This window comes from Pleurodeles waltl, chromosome 4_1, assembly GCF_031143425.1.
Source record: "Pleurodeles waltl isolate 20211129_DDA chromosome 4_1, aPleWal1.hap1.20221129, whole genome shotgun sequence".
Lineage (NCBI taxonomy): Eukaryota > Metazoa > Chordata > Amphibia > Caudata > Salamandridae > Pleurodeles > Pleurodeles waltl.
The window spans coordinates 243,585,147-243,610,811 of record NC_090442.1 but is presented as its reverse complement, the minus strand read 5'-3'; the positions used below and the strand labels follow the sequence as shown (position 1 = coordinate 243,610,811).

At 44.6% G+C, this 25,665-nt stretch overlaps 1 protein-coding gene across 7 annotated transcripts in view; it reads right to left on the bottom strand.

Annotated features, from left to right (window-relative positions):
- CDPF1 (cysteine rich DPF motif domain containing 1) overlaps positions 1 to 25,665 on the bottom strand; it is a 183,796-nt gene that overhangs the window by 142,276 nt on the left and 15,855 nt on the right. For 2 of the 7 annotated variants that reach the window (XM_069228239.1, XM_069228238.1), the window contains exon 2: positions 17,907 to 18,024. The exons of the other annotated variants lie outside the window; for them this stretch is intronic. The gene's annotated coding sequence lies outside the window, so the exon portion shown is untranslated. The remainder of the gene's footprint in view (positions 1 to 17,906; positions 18,025 to 25,665) is intronic. 7 annotated transcript variants of the gene reach the window in all.

Sequence of the window (25,665 nt, the reverse complement as noted above, 5' to 3'; positions counted from 1 at the left end):
TCCAGGTTTCTGTGATGAAGGCGACGTCGGGTGCGGTAGAGTCCAGGAGGTCCCATAGTTCAATGGCGTGTCTGTGGACGGAGCGTGCGTTGAGGAGGATGCACTTGAGGTGGTTGTTGGGGCGTGGGCGGATTGTAGGCGCAGTGGAAGGTATACTTGCAGGTTTGACAGGTGAAGGGTCCCTGGGTGCGTTTGGGGCTGGCTTGGAAGCAGGTAGTAGTGCGTCCAGGGTTGAGTGCGTGGAGGGAAGCAGCGTCGTAGCTGAGCTGGGGGTTTTGAGAGCGCTGGGGGCCAGGAGTTCTGGCGCTGGGCGTGGTCCAGGCGCGGACGGGCGAAGACGGGCTTGCCTTTGGCCCGCTGCGCGCGGCCGCCATAAGAGGGAAGGGGGAGGGGTCAGCTGGGAGGCAGGACAACGAATGGGAGCAGGGGCCGCACGGGGGCAGCGGCGGGAAAGCGGGAGGCGGGAGGGCGGGAAGGCGGAAAACGGGAGGGAAAGGCAACCGGAGAAAAATAGGCAAAAAGAGAGAAAAGGCAACAAGAGTGAGAGGCAAAAGCGAGGAAAGGCAACAAGAGCTAAAGACAAAGGAGAGAAAAGGCAACAAGAGCGAGAGACAAATGCGAGGAAAGGCAACAAGAGCGAAAGGCAAAGGAGAGAAAGGCAAAGGAGAGAAAAGGCAGCAAGAGCGAAAGGCAAAGGAGAGAAAAGGCAGCAAAAGCGAAAGGCAAAGGAGAGAAAAGGCATCAAGAGCGAAAGGCAAAAGCGAGGAAAGGCAACAAGAGCAAAAGGCACAAGCGACGAAGGGCAACAAGAGCAAAAGGCAAAGGAGGGAAAAGGTAACAAGAGTGATAAGGCAAGAGATAAAGGCAAAAGAGAGCAGGAAAGGCACCAAGAGAAAAACTGGCAACTTAGAGGCAGAAGTGGAGTGCAGGTGGAGCTGCAGCGGCGGGGGAGCGACCTACCTTAGGGTCAAGGGTCGCACCAGCCTTCCACCATCAGACAAGATTCTGAGCCCCTCGGGTGAGAGATTCTGCTCTCTGGGACTCAGAACAAAGTCCTTCCTGGGTGGAGGTGCCAACACCCCCTCCCTCAGGAATGTGCACTGCCCTGCTATGGAGCTTCAAAGGCCCTACTGCCCTTGAAACTCGACCCTCGGGCCAGCTGCTAGCAGCAGATGGCCACCGCTGTCGCAAACCCCCACTTTTGGCGGTAGCAGCGGCCACAAACCAGACAAAGGACAAGGGAAGTGGTCAATCCTGCTGGCATACACCACCACTAAGGCGTTGCATGCGAGGTGACCTCTCCATTTCACTTTCCTCCATCTTGCAATGAAGAAAAATAGACAAGAAGGTGTAGGGAAGTGACCTCTACCCATAGGAAGTAGTCACTTAGTGGGGGTAGCCACCCTAAGGTAGATGACCCATTGGTCACTACCAGATAACCCCTAAAACGTCTGCTAAATACAGTATTTAGTGGGCATCGCTGGACCAAGAAATCAGATTCCAAGGAGTAAAGAAGACCAGCAAAGAAGACCCAAGGCTGATGTTCTGCTGCACCAAGAAAAGGTGCCAACCCCTGCCTACTGCACCCAGGACTCGACAATCGCTGCTGAGGGGTTGCTTGGACGGTGGACAGATTCGACAAACCTCCAGAGGACCTCCACTCTTTGCAAATCACCAAAGATCTCCCTCCACAGTAAAAGCATCATTCTACAACACCAAGTAACCAAAGACCCAGCGAAGGCCATTTCACTGACCGGCTGCTGACCAAGGAACCGGACATTGCAGCTGGACCAGACTACACCCATCAGACTGTGAGGCAAATCCCTCACAATGTGCCAAATTTGGTGGCACTGCGCCCTCCAGTGGCCAGACTGCGCAATAGCCCCAGGTACTTGTCACCTCACACCAGATACACGGAAGGACAGTCCACTCCAGACTGAAAAAGGACCAGGAGGAAGCCCTAGTCAAGGGACTTTAGAAACCACCCTGACCTTCCACCAGAGTGCCCCTGCTGACCTGCAAGCGACCCTCCAGAGTACCCACCTCCTACCTCCAGGGGCACCTTTACACACAGCTCCTGGCTCACAGATTCACTCAGCATCCGGCCGCCCTGTGCTCTGCACTGAAAAATCAGCTGTGCCTAATGGCCCCCCACCCCTTGCGACCTCGACACTCCAAGAGGACCGACCGGACTTACCTTTAAGTCCATCTGTGAGTGTGTGGTCTTATCTATTGCTACTGTGAGTACAACAAATGTTTGTGTGTAGTGTTCCAGATGTACTGAAAAACAAGCTATTCCTGTAGTGATAAATACTTTTATTTAAACTATTCATTCTTCTTGGGGCATGGGGTGTGTGTAAGAAAACAGTTTTGATACTGATACCACTGTGCTCCTGATCCCTTCCCAGGGATTGTTAGTACCCTAAAAGCAATAACCATTTTAATAGCACTGACTGGCGTTTTGCAGGGCTGAAATAACCGGTCTTTCACATTCATTGATGGTGAACCACGTTTGCCTGTGTCACCTGTGGGTGGGAAGGCACACATTGTGCAGTTATACCAGAGTCAAAACTTACACGACAGGGCCCACTAAATTGTGGCAGCTGACGAGACACAGGCAAGCCCGCATGCGCCTGTCCGTGCTTGAACTGTGCCCAGAGCCAGAAACCCTGGCCCAATCACACCTCCAGGAATACTCCACAGCACTCCTCCGGTCGCTCGACTCAAGATGCCTCTCCCCCTGCTGTTGCCACACCATAGTAGGAGCTTCCACCGGCAGTCACTGCCCATTCACCTGCAGGAGCCCACCCGCACATCTCACACAAGCACCAGTAACACCTCAACACTTGCACCCAACATCACACAACACAGCATACCCACACCCCAACACTCACTCACATCCATGCTACTTACAAGATCTCTCAGTAAACCCACAACTGAAATCTGTGACCTGCTGAGCAATAACGCACCGGACGTCTTCCTCATGGAAACCTGGATCAACTCCACATTGGCACTCGACATTGGTGTGCAACCCCAGCAGGCTACACGTTTGCATGACAGGACCTCCTTCACAAGCCAGGGACTTCATCAAGTGCTCAGCGTCTTCTGAAAGCACCACCCCACTCTTGGAACATCTGCATTTTAAGTGGTAAATCTTTGAAAACTTCACTTTAACTGGAACCCTTGTCTACCAACCACAAGCTACTTTCACTAGCCTTATCACCGACTTCATCACCTGTCTCAACTTCAGAGCCTTCTTACCGTTGGTGACCTCAACTACCACCTAAAGACTGTACAGACCCATGTTCCATATAACACCTCGAAAACCTCAACAACACTGGACTTATCTAGCTTATCACAGAACCAAAACAAATCACAGGACAAACATTGGACCCAATCTTCACCACTAATGCCAGCATCAAGCACACTTCAACTTTACCACTCAAATGGACTCCATCATCCACTTCCAAATCAAAACACCACAAGCAAACACTCCCACCAGCTTCAGCCTACCGAGCGGCAGCTGTGGCAAAATGTCAGAAGCAAACTGTCTCAAAGTACTTTGTACGTATCAACTGGACCCCGCAGACACCCTCAACGAACACATCACATCATCAACAAATGGATCAAGAACTGTGAATACTCTCTCGCTCCCATCAAGCCCAACAAGCAAAGAACCACCAACATGCAAGTTAGCTGTTGCATAGAGCACCTTTGAGACTCCAAACGGCACTGTAAACAGCTAAAAAGAAAATGGAGAGTGAGCCACAAAACCATTGATAGACCCACCTACAAGGCTGCATTCAGGGACTACCACCAGCAACTGAGAGATAACGGTAAACGTGCACTAGATGAACACATCAGAGAGAGTGGCAACAACTGCAAGGCGATCTTCTCGATCGTCAAGGACTTAACCACACCCATCAACAACATCACCCACTACCTTGGACTCTGCAACGATCTATCAGAGTTCTTCCACAGCAAAATCCAAAACATCTCCAACAACTTCACATACCAACGAAACCCTAGCGATCTCACTACCAACCTGCTCATCGCCAAAGAAGACACCCACCATACTGAATGGAAAACTCTCACCAGAGAAGACACAGCAACGATTATGAAGACCATTCACTCAAGGGCCCAAACAGATCCATGCTCCTGCCACACCTACAACCCTAGAGCATCACCAGTCAGCACCACCCTCACCAACATCTTCATCATTCCCCCAACATTCCCTGAATACTAGGAACACATGCAGAAGTCAGCGCCCCCTCAAGAAACCGCTGACCGACCCAAACCAACCAAGTAACTTCCATCCCATCTCCCTGCTCCCTTAACCAGCCAAAGCGATAGAGAAGGCAATCAAAAAGCAACTCACAATCTCGAACTACACCACCTGCTGGACAAGACCCAATCAGTTTTTTTTTTTTTTCAAACAACAGGCAGTATCAAATCAGCACTCATCGCAGTCACTGACGACATCCGGACAATCCTGAACTGAAGAGAGACAGTAGGACAGACTGCTCAACCTCTCCATTGCATTCGACAGTCTCCCACAACACAATTTTCAGAAGACTCCATTACACTAGTATCTGAGGACCTACACTTAAAGGGATCTGCTCCTTCCTCACAAGAAGAGCCCGAGTCACACTGCCATCCTTCACAAAGGAGACCAAGAACGTGATCAGGGAAGTCCCTCAGTGATTGTATCTCAACCCTAACCTGTTCAACCTTTACATGACAGCACTCAGCAACATGATCTGATCCAAAGAAATCAACATCATACCCTAGACGATGACAACCAACCCATCCTTTCCCTGATGGGCAAGACAACCACCACCAAAACCAACTTCACCAACTGCATGACGAGGGTGGCAGAATAGATGAAAAACAGTTGCTTGAAGATCAACCTTGACAAGTCAGAAGTACTGGAAACAAGACCTGCCCATGGGATGCTACTTAATGGCCGGTGGAGCTATGGCCAACACTCACCGACCACACTAGAAACCTGGGAATCATTTTGGACAACAAGCTCAATATAACGGCACAAGTCAATGCAGTGAGCGCTACCTGCTTCCACAACCTGGGAATGCTATGAAAGATCTTCAAATGACTACTACAGAACACGAGACAAACCTTTACACAAGCAGACTCAACCGGCAAAGCACTCTGCGCCTGAATCTCAAAGCAGCTAACATACAGACTCCATGCCGAATGCTGCTGCTGCAACATCTCACTTCTCTTCAGAGAGCTCTTCATTCACAAACTTAGTCAATTCAAACTCCTCACGCACACATACAAAGCTTTGTACATCATTCGACCTGCATATCTGAACAGCTGCATACACTTTCACCAGAATGCTAGATACCTATGCTCAGCCTCACTCTCAGTTGCACACACCCTACATACACAAAAGCAGAGAAGGAGGTCACTTGTTATTACCCAAAACATGGAACAACCTCCCACAACACATTATAGCCTCCTCCTCACTTCTTGAGTTCTGCATGAAGCTTGTTGTGTAGCAATTTTAGTTATAGCTCCATGCACGTTAGTTTAACGCACTAGGCCGCTGTGCACTTTGACCTAGATATATTTTATTCGGCTTAGCATTGTTATTTTTACAATGACCAGTTTTACGGTCTTGTTTTATTTTCATCTATCTAACTGTTTTTGCTTAGCCCAGAACTGTGTTCTCAAACAAGACATTCATGGTCACTTTGTGCTTCAGTCAAGGCTACAGTGTAGAACATTGCTGGTGAACGTGGTAGAAGTTTAGTCTCCAACATTCGTAGAAAATACACATCCTTACGTAGGGACATTTTCTTAGAACATCAGCTGTGTTATTATAAAAACACTTCCTAGTCCCATTAAATGTTAAGAGGGAGCTTCAAGCCAGGGAACCACGACTGTATGCTGACTTCTGAATGCTTCGCTGCAGATGATTGCACAGACTACAGGCCTTTGCTCAGGTAGGAGGGTTGGTGTCCTCCCGGGGTAACCTCAAAGGCAGAATTAGAGTTTAACAAGCTGTGCTCAGATTATGGTTTAGGTAGGAAGTAGTCCATAGATCCTAGTGACAATATGATAGCGTTATTATTATGCTCCACTCTCCTTGTCACCATTTTAATATTGTCATGCTGTGTCATCCTGGCTATTGCAGCTCATGCTTTGCTATCTAAAATGCAGTTGTTTTATTAAACCAGTTATTAAAACTTATACTGCCTCTCTTTGTCATTTATATATGAGACTGAATTGTGAATGAGAGAACCGGATGCGACCTGAGTGACCACGACTCCCTGAGAAGCATAATATGTCATGCGCTCGGCTGCCCAATCATCCCTATCTTCCGGTAGAGATGAGGCACTGCTAGTTAGCCGGAGCAAAACCCGGATTTAGAGCGACAGGTGTCACCCAGTGGGTCAGACTCAGTCTCCCACACCGTGGACGATCTTGCTGCTCAAAATCCAGTAGTCTCATTATAATAATGAGAGCCTACGTGACATGGCGCCCAAAACGTTCGGTCAGGCTTTAATTTTCGGGTCCTCCAGAGTATCTCTGTCTCATTATAATGACACCTCAATGCCGTATGCAGAGACCTCCGTGGTGCTAAGGATTTCCACCACAGCTGTGTAGGTAATCCTACTACAACTGGTGGTTGTTCAAGCTTGAACTTTAAAAGGAAACCCCATTTTGATGTGCCTTCTCTGAACTCAAAGTGTTACTATCATGGTGAATCCCCAACAGGTACAAATAACTGTTAATATGAGACAACCTCGAACAGCACATTTACTAGCGAATGTCCTAACAACCCAGGGAGGTCCAGTCACATTTGTGGTGGACGCCCTTGAGCTTATAGAACAGAACTTTTTTACTCTTGGGTCACATTTGATAGGAAGTTGATAGGAACACAAATACATTTCACCAATATACACCTGCGAATGCACCTAAACAATACAGAGCATACGCATATTTAGAGATACCTCTATCCTCTATCTTATCAAGAACATAATAATTGGCTTGATGGTGCCCTACCCCACACAATATTACCAGTAAGGTTAGGTCCATTAAGTCATGACGGTCCTACCTGCCCTTTATTGCCCACATATACACCACATCCTGCGGTTGCAAATTTAGCAGTAGCTGAGGTTCGACACTTATATATTGAATTAATAGCAATATATAGACTATTAGTACAATTTGTGATGCAAACACTAAATACAAACCCAGCACACGCTGCTCCAGCACATCCACATGCAGTAACGCCAGGTATAAATCGTGCGACTGTACACTCTATTATGGGTAAAGTAACCGCCAAACGATTAAACTCCGTTTTGGTTAGCACAGAAAATTAATACGCTGGAGGCAGTGTTTCCCCATACGGGGCCTCAGGATAAACAAAGAATATTAACAATGTGCTTGCCCTTTGGGATGGTCCCTACAGTAGAAAACTGTAATACTTGGGGCATGGTATTTGCCGCGCTCTACACAACCGCACACGGTACACCGACACTTGCCAATTTACCGGAAGTGTTGAAACAAATTCAAGATGAATATGGGGCTGCCCCGGCCCTAGATTTGGGGATGCAATTGATGGGCAATTTTGCCACAGTATACTCAATCATTTTAAGTAACCTTAATGGGGAAGCAGTTGCACTTGCAGTGCGCACGCGGCTTCGTGACGTTCCACAGCAGGATCAAGAAGGAGAGCTGCCTAAAATAATAGCAGGGACCTATTTAAGTATTGGTCGCGATAGCTTAGGGGCCAGACCACAAAAACCTAAATTTCAGGGTAAATCAAACAAAGATACCCCAAGAAAGCACCTGAGGGTAATAAGGAACGCTGGGATAAAAAGCAACAAACTCCTAAGAAAGAGAGGGGAGAATCTCTGCGTATGGAGACCCCAAAAAATAGGTATAATCTCAGAAATAGAGATAATATAAAAACGCCTGATAGATATCAATATACTGATACACACCAATCTCGTTCTTTTCAGGACTCATCGGAAAAAAGAAATGAGAGAGGTGGGCGATCAGAGCGAAGAACAGAGTACGTGAAACCGAGACAGAAATCACAACGCTCTTCGGAGGTTTCTGTTAAAAAGGAAGAGAAACCCGCCCAACAAAAACAACAATTTAAAAAGAAAAAGGTGGCAGCAGTCACAATGCGACATGCCACACAGGAAGAGTGTCCTCTTGAGGAACAAGAATTGGGCTCTAGCCTTGCTAGACAGCACGGTAGAGGTCACAATAGTTCACCGGAATCTTCTAAAGCATCTGGAGGTGAAAGCAACTGATGACTTTTTACAAGTAGAAACTGCGGACATGTGTGCCTCCACGCCTGATAGGGTGTACAAAGTAACGCTACAGTTAGAAGGAGACATTGAAAGCACAATAGACGCAATCTTTTGGGGTCGCATAGTAAAAGTATATGATGTCTTGTTGGCAACATTGGCCACCTGACTTTGTCCATACCTGCCCATATGGAGACAATGTAATTAAACCTTCTTTCTCGCCCCTTGTTCCAGAGGAACTTGCTAAATCCTATTCCATTGAATGGGCTTTGGCACAAGCACCTGCATTATACAGAAATCAGGTGGGATTGGATAAAGAATCCCCCTATCATGTGATCCCAATTAAAAACGAACCTCAGCCACAACCGCAGTATCCTATAAAACATGAAGCAAAAGCACCAGTGAGAGAAATACTAACGCAATTAGAGTACCAGGGATTGAACCCAATGAGTAACCCATTATTCCACGTAGCTAAACCAGACCATTCATACAGAATAGTCTTAGACTATAGACATTTAAACAGTCATACACGTACTTATGCTATCCAAAACTCGCATAGAACAGCATTAATGAACAACATAGTACGTAAAAAATACAAAACAACATTAGACATCTCTAATGGGTTTTCTGCCAGAATATAGCGCCTGAGAGTAGAGACTTAACAAGTTTCAGCGCACTACGCTCCCAGAAAAAAATCTGTTGTTTACCTCAGGGGTGTAAGAACAGCCCAGGACTGTTCGCAGCTCGTGTCACTGCTATTTTGCACAAGATTGACCCTGAAGCATTGTCCTATGCAGATGATATATATCTCACAGATGATGAACTACTACAACAGTTAAGACGGGTAGCCTGCATTGTTGTAGGGTTTGCCGAATTTGGCTACAAATTTACTTTAAAAAAAAACAAAAATTGCCTTCCTCAGCGTCCTGTTCCTAGGATATGAGCTGTCAAGTGAAGGGAAGAGCCTAGCGCCACAAATTCTTAGAGAAATGCGCACAGTTACAACCACCGAATATGATTAAAAAACTCCAATCATTATTGGGTTTCATAAATTTTGGCAGAACATACATTCCAGATTATGCTACACGCATAAAACCTTTATATGACTTAATACGTCCCGATTTTTCAAGTAAATTCTGGATAATTGAACATACATGCATTCTTCGAGAGTTGCAGACAGATATGCTTGCAGCACAACATTTACACACAAGGGACAAAAAAACACATTTGGTCATCAGAGTAATAGCTGGGGCCATCGGTTTCACCTATGTGACATTTAATGAAGGTGAGACAGTCCCAATATCACTTGTACTCAGCGGCAGAACAAAGCTTTGCTCCTACTGAGAAAATCTCCACTGCTGTACAGATGGCTGTCATTAAAGAAAGACCTCTTGCCCAGGGAAAACGCATTAGCCGTATCTCCAATCCCAGCCCTAGAGGCTGTTACAAAAGCTAGCGTTCCAAACGCAAAAGCATTACATCCACGTTGGATACAATGGGATATGTCTCTGACAGACACAGATGTAGACTACATTTTTGACCCAAAGCTACAAACTCAGGAATTTTTACAATATGAAATAGAATACCCAGTTCCAGCAAAATACATTGCCTATAGAACAATATCATAGAGTCATGTACACCGATGGCTCTGCACAACCTGCAATTGGAACTAAACATCAATATTCTTCTGCTTGAACAGTCGTAAGTGGCTATATGGAGGGCGATACATTTTGTCCTCTACACACTTTTAAACAGACCCTAGGGGATTGTACAGCACAATTAGCAGAGCTAAAAGCTCTGCAGATGGCACTGGAACATAGAGATCCTGCACAGCCTACGCTGATTGATTGTGATTCATATTACTGTGTCCAGTCCTTTAATGAATATCTGCATTATTGGCACCAGAATGGGTTCAGAGATTCCAAAGGCAACACCATTAAACACAGACTACTGTGGGGGAAAGTAGCTGACCTGAAAGAGACGCTACCGAAGGTCCATGTTGTACACACACTTGGACACCAGCGCATTGGAATACATGTTGCTGGAAATACAATGGCTGATGAAGCCGCAAAGTCAGCAGTGGCTGTGGCCGCTGTAGCTGCAGTGACTCGTTTGAGTTCAAAACCGGACGCAGACATTTGGGCTGCCATGACCGCTATGGCCGATGGTAGACCCAACCCCAAGGATTTCCAAACAAATATCACTATCGTATGGGAGGTATGCTGAACACTGAGGTCAAGATAACAGGCGTAGGTGTACGAGACATCCCCAAAAAAGTCATAAGATCACAACTGATTAAAGCAGCGCATGAGGGGGTGGCATCTGCCCATGCTGGTGTGGCAGCTACAATTTCGATCTTCAGGCCCGTTATTGGTGGCCAGGTCTCTACAAAGAGACCAAGCAGTATGTCCTTTGTTGTGAAATCTGTCAACAAATCAAAGTTTCCCCTGCCAAGCGCACACCGCAGACACCGCTCTTAATTTCTAACAAACCATTACAATGTGTGTACTCGGACCACTCTGGTCCCTTAACACCAGATAGTGCATACAAATATACTTTGGTCGCTGTTGATTCATGCTCCAGTTTTGTATGGGTGTGGCCACAACGCTCGGCTGACGCTCGTACTGTTATTAATGATTTGTGAGTCTATCGGTAAATATGCAGTTGCAGCTTTCCATTCGGACCAGGGCACTGCTTTCGCCTCAAGGGCATTCAGGGACGCCATGGCTTTGTTGGGGGTCCAACTCCAGTACTCGTCTCCATTTCATCCCAAGGGAAATAGTGTTGTGGAGCGATTAAACCGTAATTGAAAGCAATCCTTAACAGCCAGAGTCATAGGTACGGGTCGTAGTTGGCTTAATCACCTGTATGGAGTCCAGAGAGCACTAAATATTCTGCCTAGAAGGTCCCTGGGGGGGGTCGTACTTCATATGAGTGCCTGTTCGGAACTCGAATGTATGTTACGGATCTTGATGGTCCTGGCGTGGAGGCAGCAGAAACACCTTTTGACATAAATGAATATGTCACTGTCTTACAGGACTTGCAACAGTTCTGTGATGATAATTCTTCCAAAAGTGCCGCCTCCACAGGAATTAAGGATGTGCCTGTAACATCTACAGGTTGGATTCCCAGAATTGGGGATCATGTACGTGAAAAAGTCGCAGTGAAAAAGGAATTTGGCCCTTCTTATCGAGCACCAGTCCCTGTATTAGGGATACACTGTACCAGAACTATTATTCTACCACCGTTGGCAGGTCCCAAAGAAAATGGTTTTGTCTCCATTGACAATGTCAAACTACACCATGTGGCCAATCCTGCACCACCGACCAAGAGGAACATCCAGTAGTTCCTGAATCCCTCTCACTACTGGCGAAGACGTTCCTCTACAAGTTGTTTACACCAACACTGACACACCTCCGAGCATGGGGAGGGTGGAAGATGATCTTGCATTAGTTCCACTAACGTCAACTAATTTAGAAACTTTTGACCAAGTCAACTCGACTCAAACACAAACGGATGGTGCTATCTATAGTATACCACCGCAGGAAACACCAACTCCACCACTGACAACGGCTCCGCCATTTGCACGAACTGCCTCTGGTTACTTTGCCGACTTCAACGATGATTTCTCAGATTCATTCGCCTCTTCGACAGCTGATCTGTCAGGTACACGTAAGCTAACAAACTGGCTTAAAGAAACTTTTTTTTTTTTCCATGGAATTATCTATGGCTCTCTTTGACTGTCCTAGCCTTTCTACTTTGGATTGGGTTTGTCATTACCTTTTTTCTGTTAATACATGGTCATTTTTTACCTGAAAGATCGACAGTTGAACTGGTGGAGGAGGTTTTGAAACCACATTTTTCTTCACATTAAGTCCGAAGAGACTTATCCTTTGTTAACATTTCCGCAGTGCCAATTCCTGATGGGATTGTTTGGGACAAAGTATTGTTTGATATATATGGTCCCACACAAGTTATTCAAATACCGTATGTGTTCAAATTATCAATGAATGATATAGTGATACCAGGCATTGTTTCTGATGATTGGGATGTGAAGAAAGACGATTCTATGATGACTGAATTACAATATTATACGGTCTTTAAAAACGAAGATGTTTACCAATTTAAAGAAAATTATGGTGGCATGTTTTGCTATAATTACTATGGGCACCATTTCATACATAGAGCGATCAGTCCAAAAACTGTATTTAATTACACGCAATGGGAACATTGTACCACTCCACTGCAAGGGAGTTCCAAAACATATTCTGAAAAGTTTGCATATTTTTCTGGGCACAATCAAAAGAATGCTGAGTCATATTATTTTAATGTAGCACCTGCTAAGGATATACATATGTTATTGACCAATACGAAATTTATATATTCGGAATCCTTTGTTTCCCGGTTATCGATAGAAGGCTAGGAATATTGGTCCAAATCAATTGATCTGAAAAGTGTACGGGGAACAAAAAATTGGCAAATTAAGGGAAAAGAAACATTGTTTAGAGCATGCCTCATTCCTGTACATATGATCTTTTTAAACTAAACAGTACAACAAGCGAGTTGTTTAGGCTTAGCTACAATCAGGGAATTAAACATGGCCAGTATACCTGCCCCTGCAAAGTTTTACAAATGGCAAAAATATACGAATGCAAATGAAGATGAGCTCCATGGGTGGGTCCAGAATGGTACGTTTAATGCTTCACTGACACGTCCAGGCGGGTGGTTATTGTGGCCAATAGATACCAATGGGTGTCATCAACGTTTTATTAACTCCTCTGAGGTTTTAGGACAAGTAGGCCAGACCCTTGCTATTTATCACAAGAGCATGCAGATATAATTACAACATATTGTGTGGGAAAATTATGCCAGCAGTGGCTAAAATCATCCTCACTAAACGCGGTTAGAGAACACCTCAATCTCCTGTCTAACTCCACTGACTTACAGGATTTCTTGTCAGGCCCTAGAACACCACATAAGAAGCGTTTCTTATATGCAGTATACAATGAGATTTGGAAACTTTCCCAACAAGATGCTGCTGCCCGGTTAAAGCAAATAGACTAGGAAATTTTAAAAAAGGCATTAGCTGTTGTGGATAATGGGATTAACACCTTGTCCGACCGGATAATTACCATTAATAATATTGTCTCTTCTTCTATAGACATTATACAATCTGATGTGTCTTCTTTACACCATGGACAGAGTCAGATCAGGTCCATTAAGCAGTTGGGTTGGACGCTTCAAACATTGAAGGCGGGTCGCGTTCCTTGGCAGCACGTCAGTGCAAGGGAGATATTTTCTTCTTTTCATTTAACGCGACAAGAACAACTAATGGCTAAGAAGGAAGTGACTTATGTCATGCTTAACATCGAGCAATTAGAAAAGTTGCCTTTTACCGTGGCCGAAATACCATCGGCTGAGTGGTTAAGACATGGGGTTATTAATCTTCCTATTTCCACACTACAATTCACCTCCTGTTTAAAACACATTCCGGTAGACCATGGATACTCAAAGTACGGCCCATGGGCCTCATGCGGCCCCTCTGACCTTTACATGCGGCCCTTGGAGCAACAGGAGCACTGGGCAGCTGTTTCCTCGACTCTGCACTAACAATAACAACATGAAATACACGCACAATCATTTATTTCAAGCTCAATTGGTCTTAAAGAAAGGAAGTAACTAGGGACTCCTGCACTTAACTTTAGAAAAGCCTTAATTTTTAAAGACATCTTGCAAAACAAGTGTAAAACTAAGACAGCCTCTTCAAAATCAAAAAAGTGTATTTAGTTAACATGCAGAACCTTTTCGCCTTAATACAATTTATTTTATCAGTGCATTGAGATGTATCCATTTAAAAGTGATAGTTTTCAAACAATTTTGGAAGCGTTAATTATTTCCCTAACCCTGAGAACAACACCAATAGTAAATTAAAGAGACAAGTCACTTGGTATGTGCGCTTTTAGGGTGTCCTGGGTTCCTATCATACATGAACAACATTACACTTTAATAAATCAAACATAGAAGCAGGTTTTGTGCAGCACACCATGAATCATGTATTGCGAGGTCATCTTAAATGTGATAATGCAAAAAAAGGAGGGAAAGTGAGACTAAACAATTGTCTAGGATCACACAATTTGGAAAAGTGGGTATGCTGGGATTAGTTACAGGTTTCTGGTTTCCCATTGTTTATTTCAGCCACTAGATGTATATAATTTGCTTCTCCTACACCTACCGTGCCATGAATACCCCCAGCCACCCCACCCGACCGCCACTGCCCTGGCATAAATGCAGCCCACAGGCACGTCACAGATCAAACTTTTTGGCCCCTGGGAAAATGTTTGCGAGTACCCATGCGGTAGACAGATATGAAAAACTGGGAGATAGTGACATTCATGAGGTGTGGGAGCTTCCCTTCTCATACAAATGCTTCAGTGGCATAAAAGAGGTAATTCTCAGCGGTAGTGAATGCGAGACTTCAGTCAGCCATTCAATGATTTGTAAACAGCTGTCCTTGCATGGGGCGTGTAACGCCTCGGCTGCAAACTTGGCTTGTTATCTTAAGGGAGTCCCAGTCCCTTTGATTAGACCCACGTTCCAGGTGCTTTCAAACGGCAGCTACGTCCTTCTCAATAGGGAAGGCTGTTGTAGCATGCGGGCCGGAATAGCTTACGTTGTTTCGGTGTCTAAGTTCGTTACATGTTGTGGGAACGTACTGTTTCCCCCCACTAAATTTAAGGAGGTAGTTGATATTTGGCCTTACATTGCTACTTCAAATGTGAATTTTGACAAGCTAAGTAGACTCAAGGCTTTATTGTTTCAAAAGCATGTGGCCCTTACATCTGCGCGCAAGACCTACGCACTTCAAGTGGCAAGGTCATCAGCAGAAATACAGTCCATGTTAAATACGAACTTTCTGAGACACTTTGGTGAACTTGTGGGATGAATATTTAATGCATCCAGTACGACTGGAATCGCACATTTTTTCAAAGCTGTTGGTTCTGGTTTCGTTCACACCTTCTCCTCGATATTCGGTATGATACCTTCAACTAACCACTCAATTTTGGGTAGTATTTTTGGGGGATTTCCGATAATTTTGGATTTATTAGCTGGCATCCTGCTGTTGCTTTTATTTATGCGCAATGGCTGTCCCGCCGCAACGAGGAGAAATGACGATGCTCCCATCAGCGCAGCTGTGTCGTGAGCGTATGATGCAGTATTTTGGAGCAACACTCCTGGAGCAATTGGATTGTGACTGGTCTTTGTCATTCAGACCAGTTCTGTTTTGTGTGCAGCCCGCGTGTCGGTGCCTCTGGTGCTCTTTCGAACAGTCACTGGAAGTTTGTCTTTTACAGCAGTGCTTCCCTGCAGTAGATGCTGATCTGTTGATGTTCTCGCTGAGGGTTCATTACCAGACATGCGCATTGAGGTTGCGTTTGCTGCGTGAAACTAATTATGAGTTACCCTTCCTGGATGAAATTGCTGACAATTCATAAATAGGCACTCCTCAGGATGCCGCCTTGGTTGACACTGGGGCTGTGGAACACACTTGCTCCTTGATCGTTTTTGGCGCGGACTTTCCGGTTTTGACATCTGCCGAAGTGGAAGATCTCCTGTTTTCCATGACTCATACTTAGTTTGGAACTTTTCTAAATTGACAGGTCTTTTGAATTCGGTTATAAGTCACATGCTCATGTTTTAAATTGCCACGTAGTATGCTTATGTGTCCTTTTAACTTGCCAAAATCAACCCGGTTTTTATATATATCTTAGGTTGAGCTTTTAGCAATGAAATTTTAGGTTTGGCTTTGAACCACTTTCAACAGACAAGGGGAGGGTGTTGTGTAGCCATTTTAATAATAGCTACATGCACGTTAGTTTAACACACTAGGCTGCTGTGCACTTTGACCTAGATATATTTGCGTGCCCACAGTGGGTCAGACTCAGTCTCCCACACCGTGGACGATCTTGCTGCTCAAAATCCAGTAGTCTCATTAGAATAATGAGAGGCTACGTGACAAGCTGAAGACTCGGTTCTTCGAAAACCCATGCAGGGACCACACATACACTCCTGCTCAAGCTCCTGGATAGACTCATTGGGGATTAGCGTGCTCTTCAAATCGGCACAGTATTCGGACTGTAGTCTTTGAGCTATGCAGATGACACACATATTCTGTTTTATTTTGATGATAATGTTAAGCATGACTCTCCCACTTTTATGGACACATTACCCAATATATAGACTGAATGTCACACAATTCATTAAAGCTTAACCATGATAAAACAAAGCTAACGTTTATCTCAACTAAAACGTCTCCAGATCATCTGTGGCCTGATCTCTGGTCCTCCCATTTGGGCCCAACACCTTCCCCATCTTCATCAGTACAAAACCTATGCTCTGCTTTCCATCAAGAGCTCTAGTTAATAGTGCAGGTCAACAGAGCAGTAGCACCAGTTTCCTTCTGCTCTGCTAACAGCAGAAAATCTTGCTGCATCTTCCTTGACCATGTCATCCAGTTGTGGCCAAGACACTATTTTAAGTTAGCTGAACTACTGAACCACCCTGTTTCTAGGCACACTTAATATAAGATCAAATACATGCGGCACTTGCAGAATGCAGCTGCACAACACCCTACATCTTTCATTATGATCCTCAGCTATGAAGGCATTGAAAACCTTCCTTTATCTCCTTATATTTCATAGAATTGCATTTAAATCTTTCTGTATAGTGTTCAAAGCTATTAAATGTTCAGACTACCGGTTACATCTGCAAGAAGTTAAAGCTTTACACTCCCCTTAGCCAAACTCTGGAATTCTCTTCCTTTTCACTTGCGAAAGGATAATAGGTAACAGCGTGCTTTATAAAACCCCAACATGCAATACTTATTAAAGTCAAAATGTATATGTGCTTAATATTAGTAGAAGTCATATTTTTACAGAAGAAAAAGAGACCTGCTTAGACATCATATTTATAGTAGTGATACATGCTGCATACTATATGACAGGGCAGCCTTTACATAATGCTTCATTATTCTTATGTCCTCGTCCCAGTCAATTACTCTTTTGGGATGGGGTGCAACTCTGGGAAAAATCTCAACACAAGGCCTCTGGTCATGAGTTCAGTCATCCACTTGGAGAGAACTCAGCAATAGGGGCAGCCCTGCGATTTTTCAAACAACATTTGGTGAATCATCATGTGCTGGCAAGGGCAGACAACCATGTGGCTATGGCTTTTATTACCAGACAGGGAGGGTTGAAGTCCTCATCTCTCAATCTGATGGCAATGAAAATAGAAGAAATTGCTCCACCCAGGGGGAAGTTTAACACTCAAGCCAACACTCTCAGCAGGACGTTTGTCTCATCTCAGGATGTCTTCACAGACACTATTTCAGGAGATACGTCACAGATTCAGGGATCCTTTTCTGGACTTGTTTCCCTCCCAAGAGAACACACAGCTGACAAGATTCTGTTCTCAAACTCCAACACTGAGGGCCTGGGGAGTGAATTCCTTATCCATTCCTTGACCTCACTACCCCCCTCCCCCATTCCCAGTTTCTTTTAAGTCCAAGATTGTTGCTAAATATTCAGAGGGAGAAAGCGGAAATAGTAGTGGTGGTACCTTTTCAGTCAAGAAGATTGGAGTTTTCTTTGCTTCTTTCCTCAATGGAAAATTCCTCTGCCCTTCTTCTCTGGCGTCTCAAAGGTCTTTAACTCATCTCTCCCTTTCGGCCTGGAAACTGAGAGGGAGAAGTTAAGGAAGAAAGTGGATCCTGACTATCAGGCAGCTGTCATTCAGCAGTCTAGGTGCCCCACTACGCTATCTTGCTATTCAAGGTATTGGAATAACGCTCAGAGTTGGTGGAGTGGAATTATCGTTCCACTTCTACTTGTGAATTTGATGCAGTGTTGCAATTTCTACTGAATGGTTCCACTTAAGGCCTTTCACTGGTTATGTTATGATCTCAAAGGGTGAGTGGCAAATTCCCAGATAATGAGCTTTTGATTTTTAGGCTCCTCAAAGGTTTTCTCCGTCCAGACCTATTACATGCTCTTTTTGTTCTCCTTGGGATCTGCCATTGATTCTCACTTCTCTTTAGGCGTTTACCTTTGAACGTCTGTTGTTGGAGCAGTTAATGTTGCTGACTCAGAAGGTTGTCTTTTTAGTTGCAATTACCTCAGCTAGGCATATGGGGTAAATAGGGGCTTTAACGTGTAAATATCCTTTTTCTACAGATTCTGGATGACTGTGTATTTTTGAAAACTGATCCAATTTTTCTTCCTAAGATTACTTCCCTGTCTCATAGGGAGCAGGGAATTTGTCTCCCCTCTTTCTCCTAATCCTTCTTATGATGCTGAAAGGTTGCTGCATGTATATAAACAATTTTGCTTTATTTGGATCCTACCTTGGCTTTCAGAAAATCAGACTGCTTGTTTGTTACCTTTGGGGGTGCTAACCAATGTTGCAAAGCCTCTAGTATTAACATTAGTCAATAGATCATGGAGGCTATTTCTAGGGCATATGACACCGTTAATGCTTCCCCTCCTTCCTCGATTCAGGGACGCTCCACTAGAGGGGTGGCAGCTTCTTGGACTAATTTCAAAGATGTTTCTTTGCAGGAAATCGCCAGGCAGACACCTGGGCCACTCCACTTATTTTCTTATGCCACTACAAAATTTAAGAAGTAGGGATGGGTAAGTATTATTTTGTTCACAAAGCAGTGGAATCAGTATTGGACTCCAATATTTATTTGCCGTCTCTCATGAGTCTTCTGCATTTATGTCTTCATTAAACTAAAATACATTTTGGGCAGTATACCCGATTCCGGTGATTCTTTGGCCAGTATTAGTTTTGGTATTTCTCACAAGTGATTTACTGGGATGAAGTCGTAGGGATAAGGCCCCAGTTACTTATTGGTAATCTTCATTATACTTTATCCATAGTCCTTGTCACAATCATTACGGCACTCCTTGCCTCCCTGAAGTTACTGGTCCCAGATATGTCAGGAAGTGGAAGGGGTGGGAAAGGGCAAGTCAACTACTACTTCCTGGTTTTGGTCCCGTAACGAGGTGGGTTCACCTCACAAGTAATTGATAGTGCTGATATCTACAGACTAAGGATAATGAAGATTACTAGTAAATAACTGGGAGATAAGACTAACCTCCATATGGAAACCTTGTCTGTTTGACTTCCCTACTCCATGATAGCCAGTGCCTAAAGAACAGGTATTTGTCAGTTTGGTGACTTTGCAGTGATAGCTGGTTCCCTGGTTTCCAAAGCTAGTGACAGTGTTTTTTAGGTCTCTCCTACACAGTGCATGCACTGCAGGACTTATTGTTTATAATTCAGTGGGCTTATAACCCACCCACAGATTACCATTAGTTGATTTCTCCGTCACTCTCATTTGCAATCTTTCAATTGCTTGGCTCCTGTAGGCTTCCCTTCCTTTCTTGTGTTAGCTCCTCCCAGGAGCACAGACCAAGTACATACTTTCTTCCTCATCTTTTTGCAACACACTATTTTTTTAATAAGCATTTGGGTATTATTACCGGATGTGCATTGTCTTCTCCTACTTTTAACACAGGTATACGTTATGTTGCTTTCACCTTATCTGCTGTCTCTATTGAAGCTTTACACTAACACCCATTCTATGCCACTCCAGCCCACCATTCTCCACTCAACCCCACTCTTCTCTACTCCACACAGTGTCACTCTACGACACTCCACTCCATCCCACTCTACACCACTCCCCGCCATTCTACTTTATGCCATTACACTCCACACAGTCAGTATACGCCACCCCACACTACTCTGTGCTATGCTACTAACATTGAGTCATGTTGCTGGTCAACTTGGCTAAAAAACACTGGCAAAGCCAATAGCACTCACATAGAAAAGTACTTCTGGCTTTGCGAATGCTTGTTATATCATGATTACCTAACTGCCCTTCAGGCCTTGGAGAACTAGCAAGGCACCTTTGATAAGTGATGAAAGATCTTGATCTCAGACATCATTGTATACCAAGCAATAAGTTCAAGTCTAAACATATGTAATTTTATGTTTATACCACCTCCGAGACCTGCCCCACTTCGAAAAGATCAGCAGAGCAGTAGTAGATAAATCATGAGGGACTCACGCAGATCATGGCCTCATTTCCTACACTTAGCTCTAAAAAGTATTGATATCTGTGATGGGGATTCCAAAATGGCGACCCTGGGAAGTCTATCTGAACAGGAAGCCAGCGCACCAGACTGCAGGGATATCATCAGCTTACTCAGCGGATGAGGAGTCAGGGGGGAGAAGTGAGACACCTGAAGTTCAGGCGGAACAGCTGCCTTGGTGCCAACGTTCAGAAAACGAAAAGGAGGAAGCGAGAATACCAAAGAGGGAGGATGAGAATGACGGAACCACCAGAGGCAGGGAATCACTGAAGGTGAGAACGAGGAGCTGGAGGCTGGGACCGCCACTATCCAGCTAAGCAGGGAAAATCCAAGCCCAGCAGAAACCTAGATCTGTGACCGGGAGAGAGGACACGAGGACCTAAACACACAACTCGACCTCTGGGCTGTGGCTTAAGGCAAGTGTGCTAACTTGTTTTAGCATGCTTACAAGGAGTCCTTTCACTATAGTGTGTGTCAGTGTCCATTAGAGGGAGAATGGGTTGAGCACACAAGAGGGAAGGGAAGGGAGGAACCAAGCCCAGTGGAAACCTGGATCTGTGACCGGGAGAGGCACCACGGGGACATGAGCGCCACGACTCGACTACCGGGTTGCGGCTTAAGGCAAGTGTGGGGGATCACCTGTTTTTGCAGGCTTATAAGAGGGAACCGAGTGAGAGGGCTGAGGAGTCCTTTCCCTATTGAGGGTGTCAGTGTCTGTTAGAGGGAGGGAGGTGGGAGAACACAAGACAGCACAGCCATTAAAACGAACACGGAGTGAAACAAGGGTGTTGGTGATGGATTAAGATAGAGGGACAAGAATTGATCTCTCAGACTCCTTTATTAATTATTCTCTCAAGGGTCATCGCCAAGAAACGCAGGAAAGAATGTGATCTCCAAACCCCTAGACGAGGTATCTGAAGAAAGAAAGAAACAAAGACGTTCTTCTTGGCGTGGACATTTGACAGATAACTTATTTCCATGATACTGAGAAAACAAAAACAATCATCCCTTATACCCAGTGTGGTGTCAAATTAGCATCACTGCTTTCTTACAGTGGTGTCAGAAGTGGGATCTGGCAGCCTTGAACATGTCACAGCAGATCACTATTGAGGATATGGTTAAACAGTTAGCGGACGGGCAAATCCTAAAGCTCACGGATGCCCTTGTACATTCTGAAGTACACCCGAATGTGCTTAGCTCAGTATTCCAGAAAATTCAACCCATCAAGGATCCGGAGTGTAAAAAATAATAATAATAATAATAATAATATTAACTTTGAGAGGGTGGCACCTACAGCTTCCTGGCCCCAGGAGCAGTAGGGCCAATATATCAACCCCCCTTTTGTCTGGGAAATTACAATTGGCGCAACAAGCGACCAACCCTTCAGGCATTACTTCATATGAAGAAGTTAAAAGGGCTATCCTGAACACCTCAGCTGTGATGCAGAATATTACAGAGCCAAGTTTTGGAAATGAAAAGGGTCTAGTGACAACCCGAGAGCACAGTTCTTCCGTAGCCAAGATCTCAGCAGACAATGGAAATAGTTGAAAAACGTACTTAAAATAATTTCTAGAGGCTCCCCCCTCTGCTACCAGAGCATGGTTAAGGCAACACCCAAATGTATCGACTCCCATGGAGTGCATACCATTGATCCCCAGAGTACAAGGGAGTTGGCACAAAACCCCAGTGGCCCAGGTATTGCTACAACAGAAGAATGTGTGGTTAACATGGAGGTAGGAGTAGTAGTACCCCATTTGGAGGAAGAGATGATAATTGGGACAGATCACGAACATTTCCATCAAATGGTGATAGAGGCTAGGAATGAAGCAATGGGCACCGATGTCTTCCAGGAAACACCTTATGTTAGTTAGGAAGTAGTCGGGTTACTTGGCATGGGCAGTGCAGAAGTCCCCCTGCCCAGCACCCTTGCACTGATCACGGTCTGCTGTGCACCAGTGCTGGTGCACCCTACAGCAGCAGCATTGCCGCTGGCTCGATTACGACAATGCTGCCACAACTTTCCCGCTGGGCTGGCAAGCAGAAATCTTGGGTTTCCGACCATAAGCCCAGTGGGAAACTTGTAATGGGCCCTGGTGAAAGGTAGCCAGCATGGCAGCAACCTCCCATTCGGGCGTTCCCATCTGCCGAACTCGTAAATAGGCCCTCACAGTGAGCAGAAGAAAGATTGGGTTTGGGGGCCGTTAATGTCCTGCCCGACACCTTTTCAGAATGTTAGGAGGGCAGAGTGGGGGTCAAGCAACTGAATTTAACTCTCTCGTGGAGCCTGTCTCTAGTGATCTCAGTTCAAGATTACTAACTGTTGGGGTGGACATTTGTCTCTTCTTAAGAAAGAAAAGGGTCCCAAACCCTCCTGGTCCCGAGGGTCATGTTTCCCTTTCAAACAACAAACTGTCTCGTCACCTAGACACAGGCAAAGATCATCTCAAACTATTGATAACTTGGGGGACAATTTGGTGGACTCAATCCTTGTTACTGGTCTTGAGAAGCAACTCCATTTATTAATTGAACCTCTGGTTTTAGCCTCTTATGAGAAGATTATGGGATTGCTATGTAATATCTTTGAGATGTTGGGGAACCTGTCTTTACTTGAATCCTCAATTACGGAGGTAAAGCTTTCTTTAAAAGATTTGGGGGATGGTCCCCCAGTCTCACTGTCTAGTGTTTCCCAAGCCAGATACAGTGTTCCATGTGGTTGCAATAGGCCCTCACATGGCATAACTGCCCAACCAAAGCCTGTAGAGGCTGTAAGGGATATTAACTATGGTGGGAACCTGCCCAATTCTCTAAACAACTTCCCGGCCCCTTTCTCAAACTTAGATGGTATAGGGCCTCCTTTCTTTCAGAACTAGTTGCCTGGAAGGACCTTGTTTGTTTCTCCCCTAAGATTACATTTAGGGACCCTACTCCTGGTTCTTTTGACCCTGTAGATAGGGAGGGTTGCTTGGCTAAATTACACCTCCCTCCAGCAACCCCTCCCTTAGTTGCCGTTCTCGTAGGGGTTTCCCCACTAAAAGATGGCATTTTGGAGTCTACCTCAGAACTTATCCACAAATCCAAACATTGGTATAATAACATGGTTAGACTGGTGGGTGGGTTAGCCCTGGCAAGAAAACTAAAGTGGGGGACTGTATTGTCTTCAATTTCAATCAACCCAAAATAGCTGGGAAGCTGTTCTACTCGGGATCAAACTTTCACTCAAGGGGTAGTAGAGATTTACTTTTTTTTTTTTTATCCCCCCAGGAAAATGGTTTGCCTGGACCACATCAGTTTTGTTGTCAGAGAGCACTTAGAGAGGGTGTCAGAGTTAGGAGGCCTCAATTTCAACAGCTGACAGATTTCTTCCACTGAGTCGCCTTGATTCAAACAACTGACTAACCCTAGTCCATATTTCAACTCTTTATGCTATGGTCTGTGAGGCTACCGAGAGGCCCCTTATTCCGACACTCTGTAACTCAGTACCCCACCCAGTCAAATCAGTTGAATATCATCAGTTGGACTATAGCTGGGTTAAATAACAAGCGGGAGGACAAAAGATGGCTCAATATTTAAAAGACCATCAAACAGTGGGTTTATGAGAGACCTGGGAATCTGTGACTACTTTTTTATGGTGGGTAAATAGGTTATTGTGAGCCCGCCATTCTCTCCCTTTCGGGTAGGGCTAAGGGTGGCTACAAACTCTTATTACTCTAACAATTAAAGGCAACCACCAGAAACTCAAAACAGGCTCTAGAAACTTATCAGCAGTTCAGATAACTTTTAAAACTAAATCACATATAATCAATTTTTAGAATTCATTTGTGAGGGCTCATCCAAACGATCACCTGGACATCCTAAAGTCTTTTTTAGATTTGTCTGGGGCGATACAGAATACTCCATATTCGGTTATCCTGCTAGGTGATTTCAATTTGCATTTATGTCAGAGGGGATGACACATTCATGACCCAGAATTTCATTCAAGTACCTATTTTGAGCATACACAAGAGGCACTGCTTGTAGGCATTATTTCAGATTTTAATCTTGTTCACACCAGGGTTGACAAGGGTGTGGATACTACCCCGACGTTTATTGGCAAAGGCCTGAATACAACTATTGATTTTATAGTTATTTCTGCTTACTTGGCTCAGTTTGTTCTGTCTAGTGTTGTTAAGTGGTTCCATTTTAGAAACCACAAAGAGTATTAAGTAGTGGGATAAAGTAATCTTGACATCTCCCTGCAGGATCAGGCTTGTAGACTGAAATGGAGCAAGGTCTTGCCTGACCACTTTTTAAGGGGTTATTTAATGCATGTGGAGATAAATTCACCTCTTGTCTAGATGATTCCACCAAGGAAGAAGTCAGTTTAAATGCTTTCTATAGGATTTGTAATCAGATTGTCAACTGCCTTTCAAGACCTGTAGGTAAATTAAAGACAAGTGGGAGAGGTGATTTGACCACAAGTGCACAGTGGCCCACCAAACTTTGTTAAAAGTCTTAAAAGGCATCCCCCAGGACAAGGCCTATACAACAAAATGTAGGAAATCCTGCAAACAAACCCTAGAAGCCTAGAAAAAAGAAATTAAAACTGTAGCCTGGAATGAGTTGTTAGAGATGGGACACATTGAGAAACAGTGCCAGGTTCTGGGAGATTGTTAAATCAATCTTTTTTTTTGGGGCGGTGAGGGGAGTGGAGGTGGGGTGGAGTACAACAGTGCCATTGATTGTATTGTTCCAGCTGATACATGGGTAACACACTTTCAGTGTATTTATGATAACCCAGTCACTGAGGATTCTTGTGCAGCTTCATCTTTTGCTGGAAGCTACAACGAGCTGTTTTTTTTAATGAAGAAGAGGCTATTTTAGCTATGCCAAATAATAAACAGCCCTGCCCTGATGGAGTCCCTGTTGATCTTTATAAATCAAATCTCCCACTCTGGTCTAAAATTTTAACCCATGTTTTTAATGCAACACGTAAGATCAGTCTAACCTCTACTTGGTCTCAGTTTATCATACTCACAGTTTTTTTTGTTTTTTGTTTTTAAAGGGGCAATGTAAGATCCAAGATGCTATGAGCCAAAACCTCTCATCAACTCATTAGTCAAGGTTTTAGGTAGAGTGATACTCACTAAGATGTCAGATTGGTTAGAGCAGCAAAACATTATTATTCATTTAAAATATAGTTTCGGGCTTGGGAAAGGCACCATTGATCAGTGCATTAATCA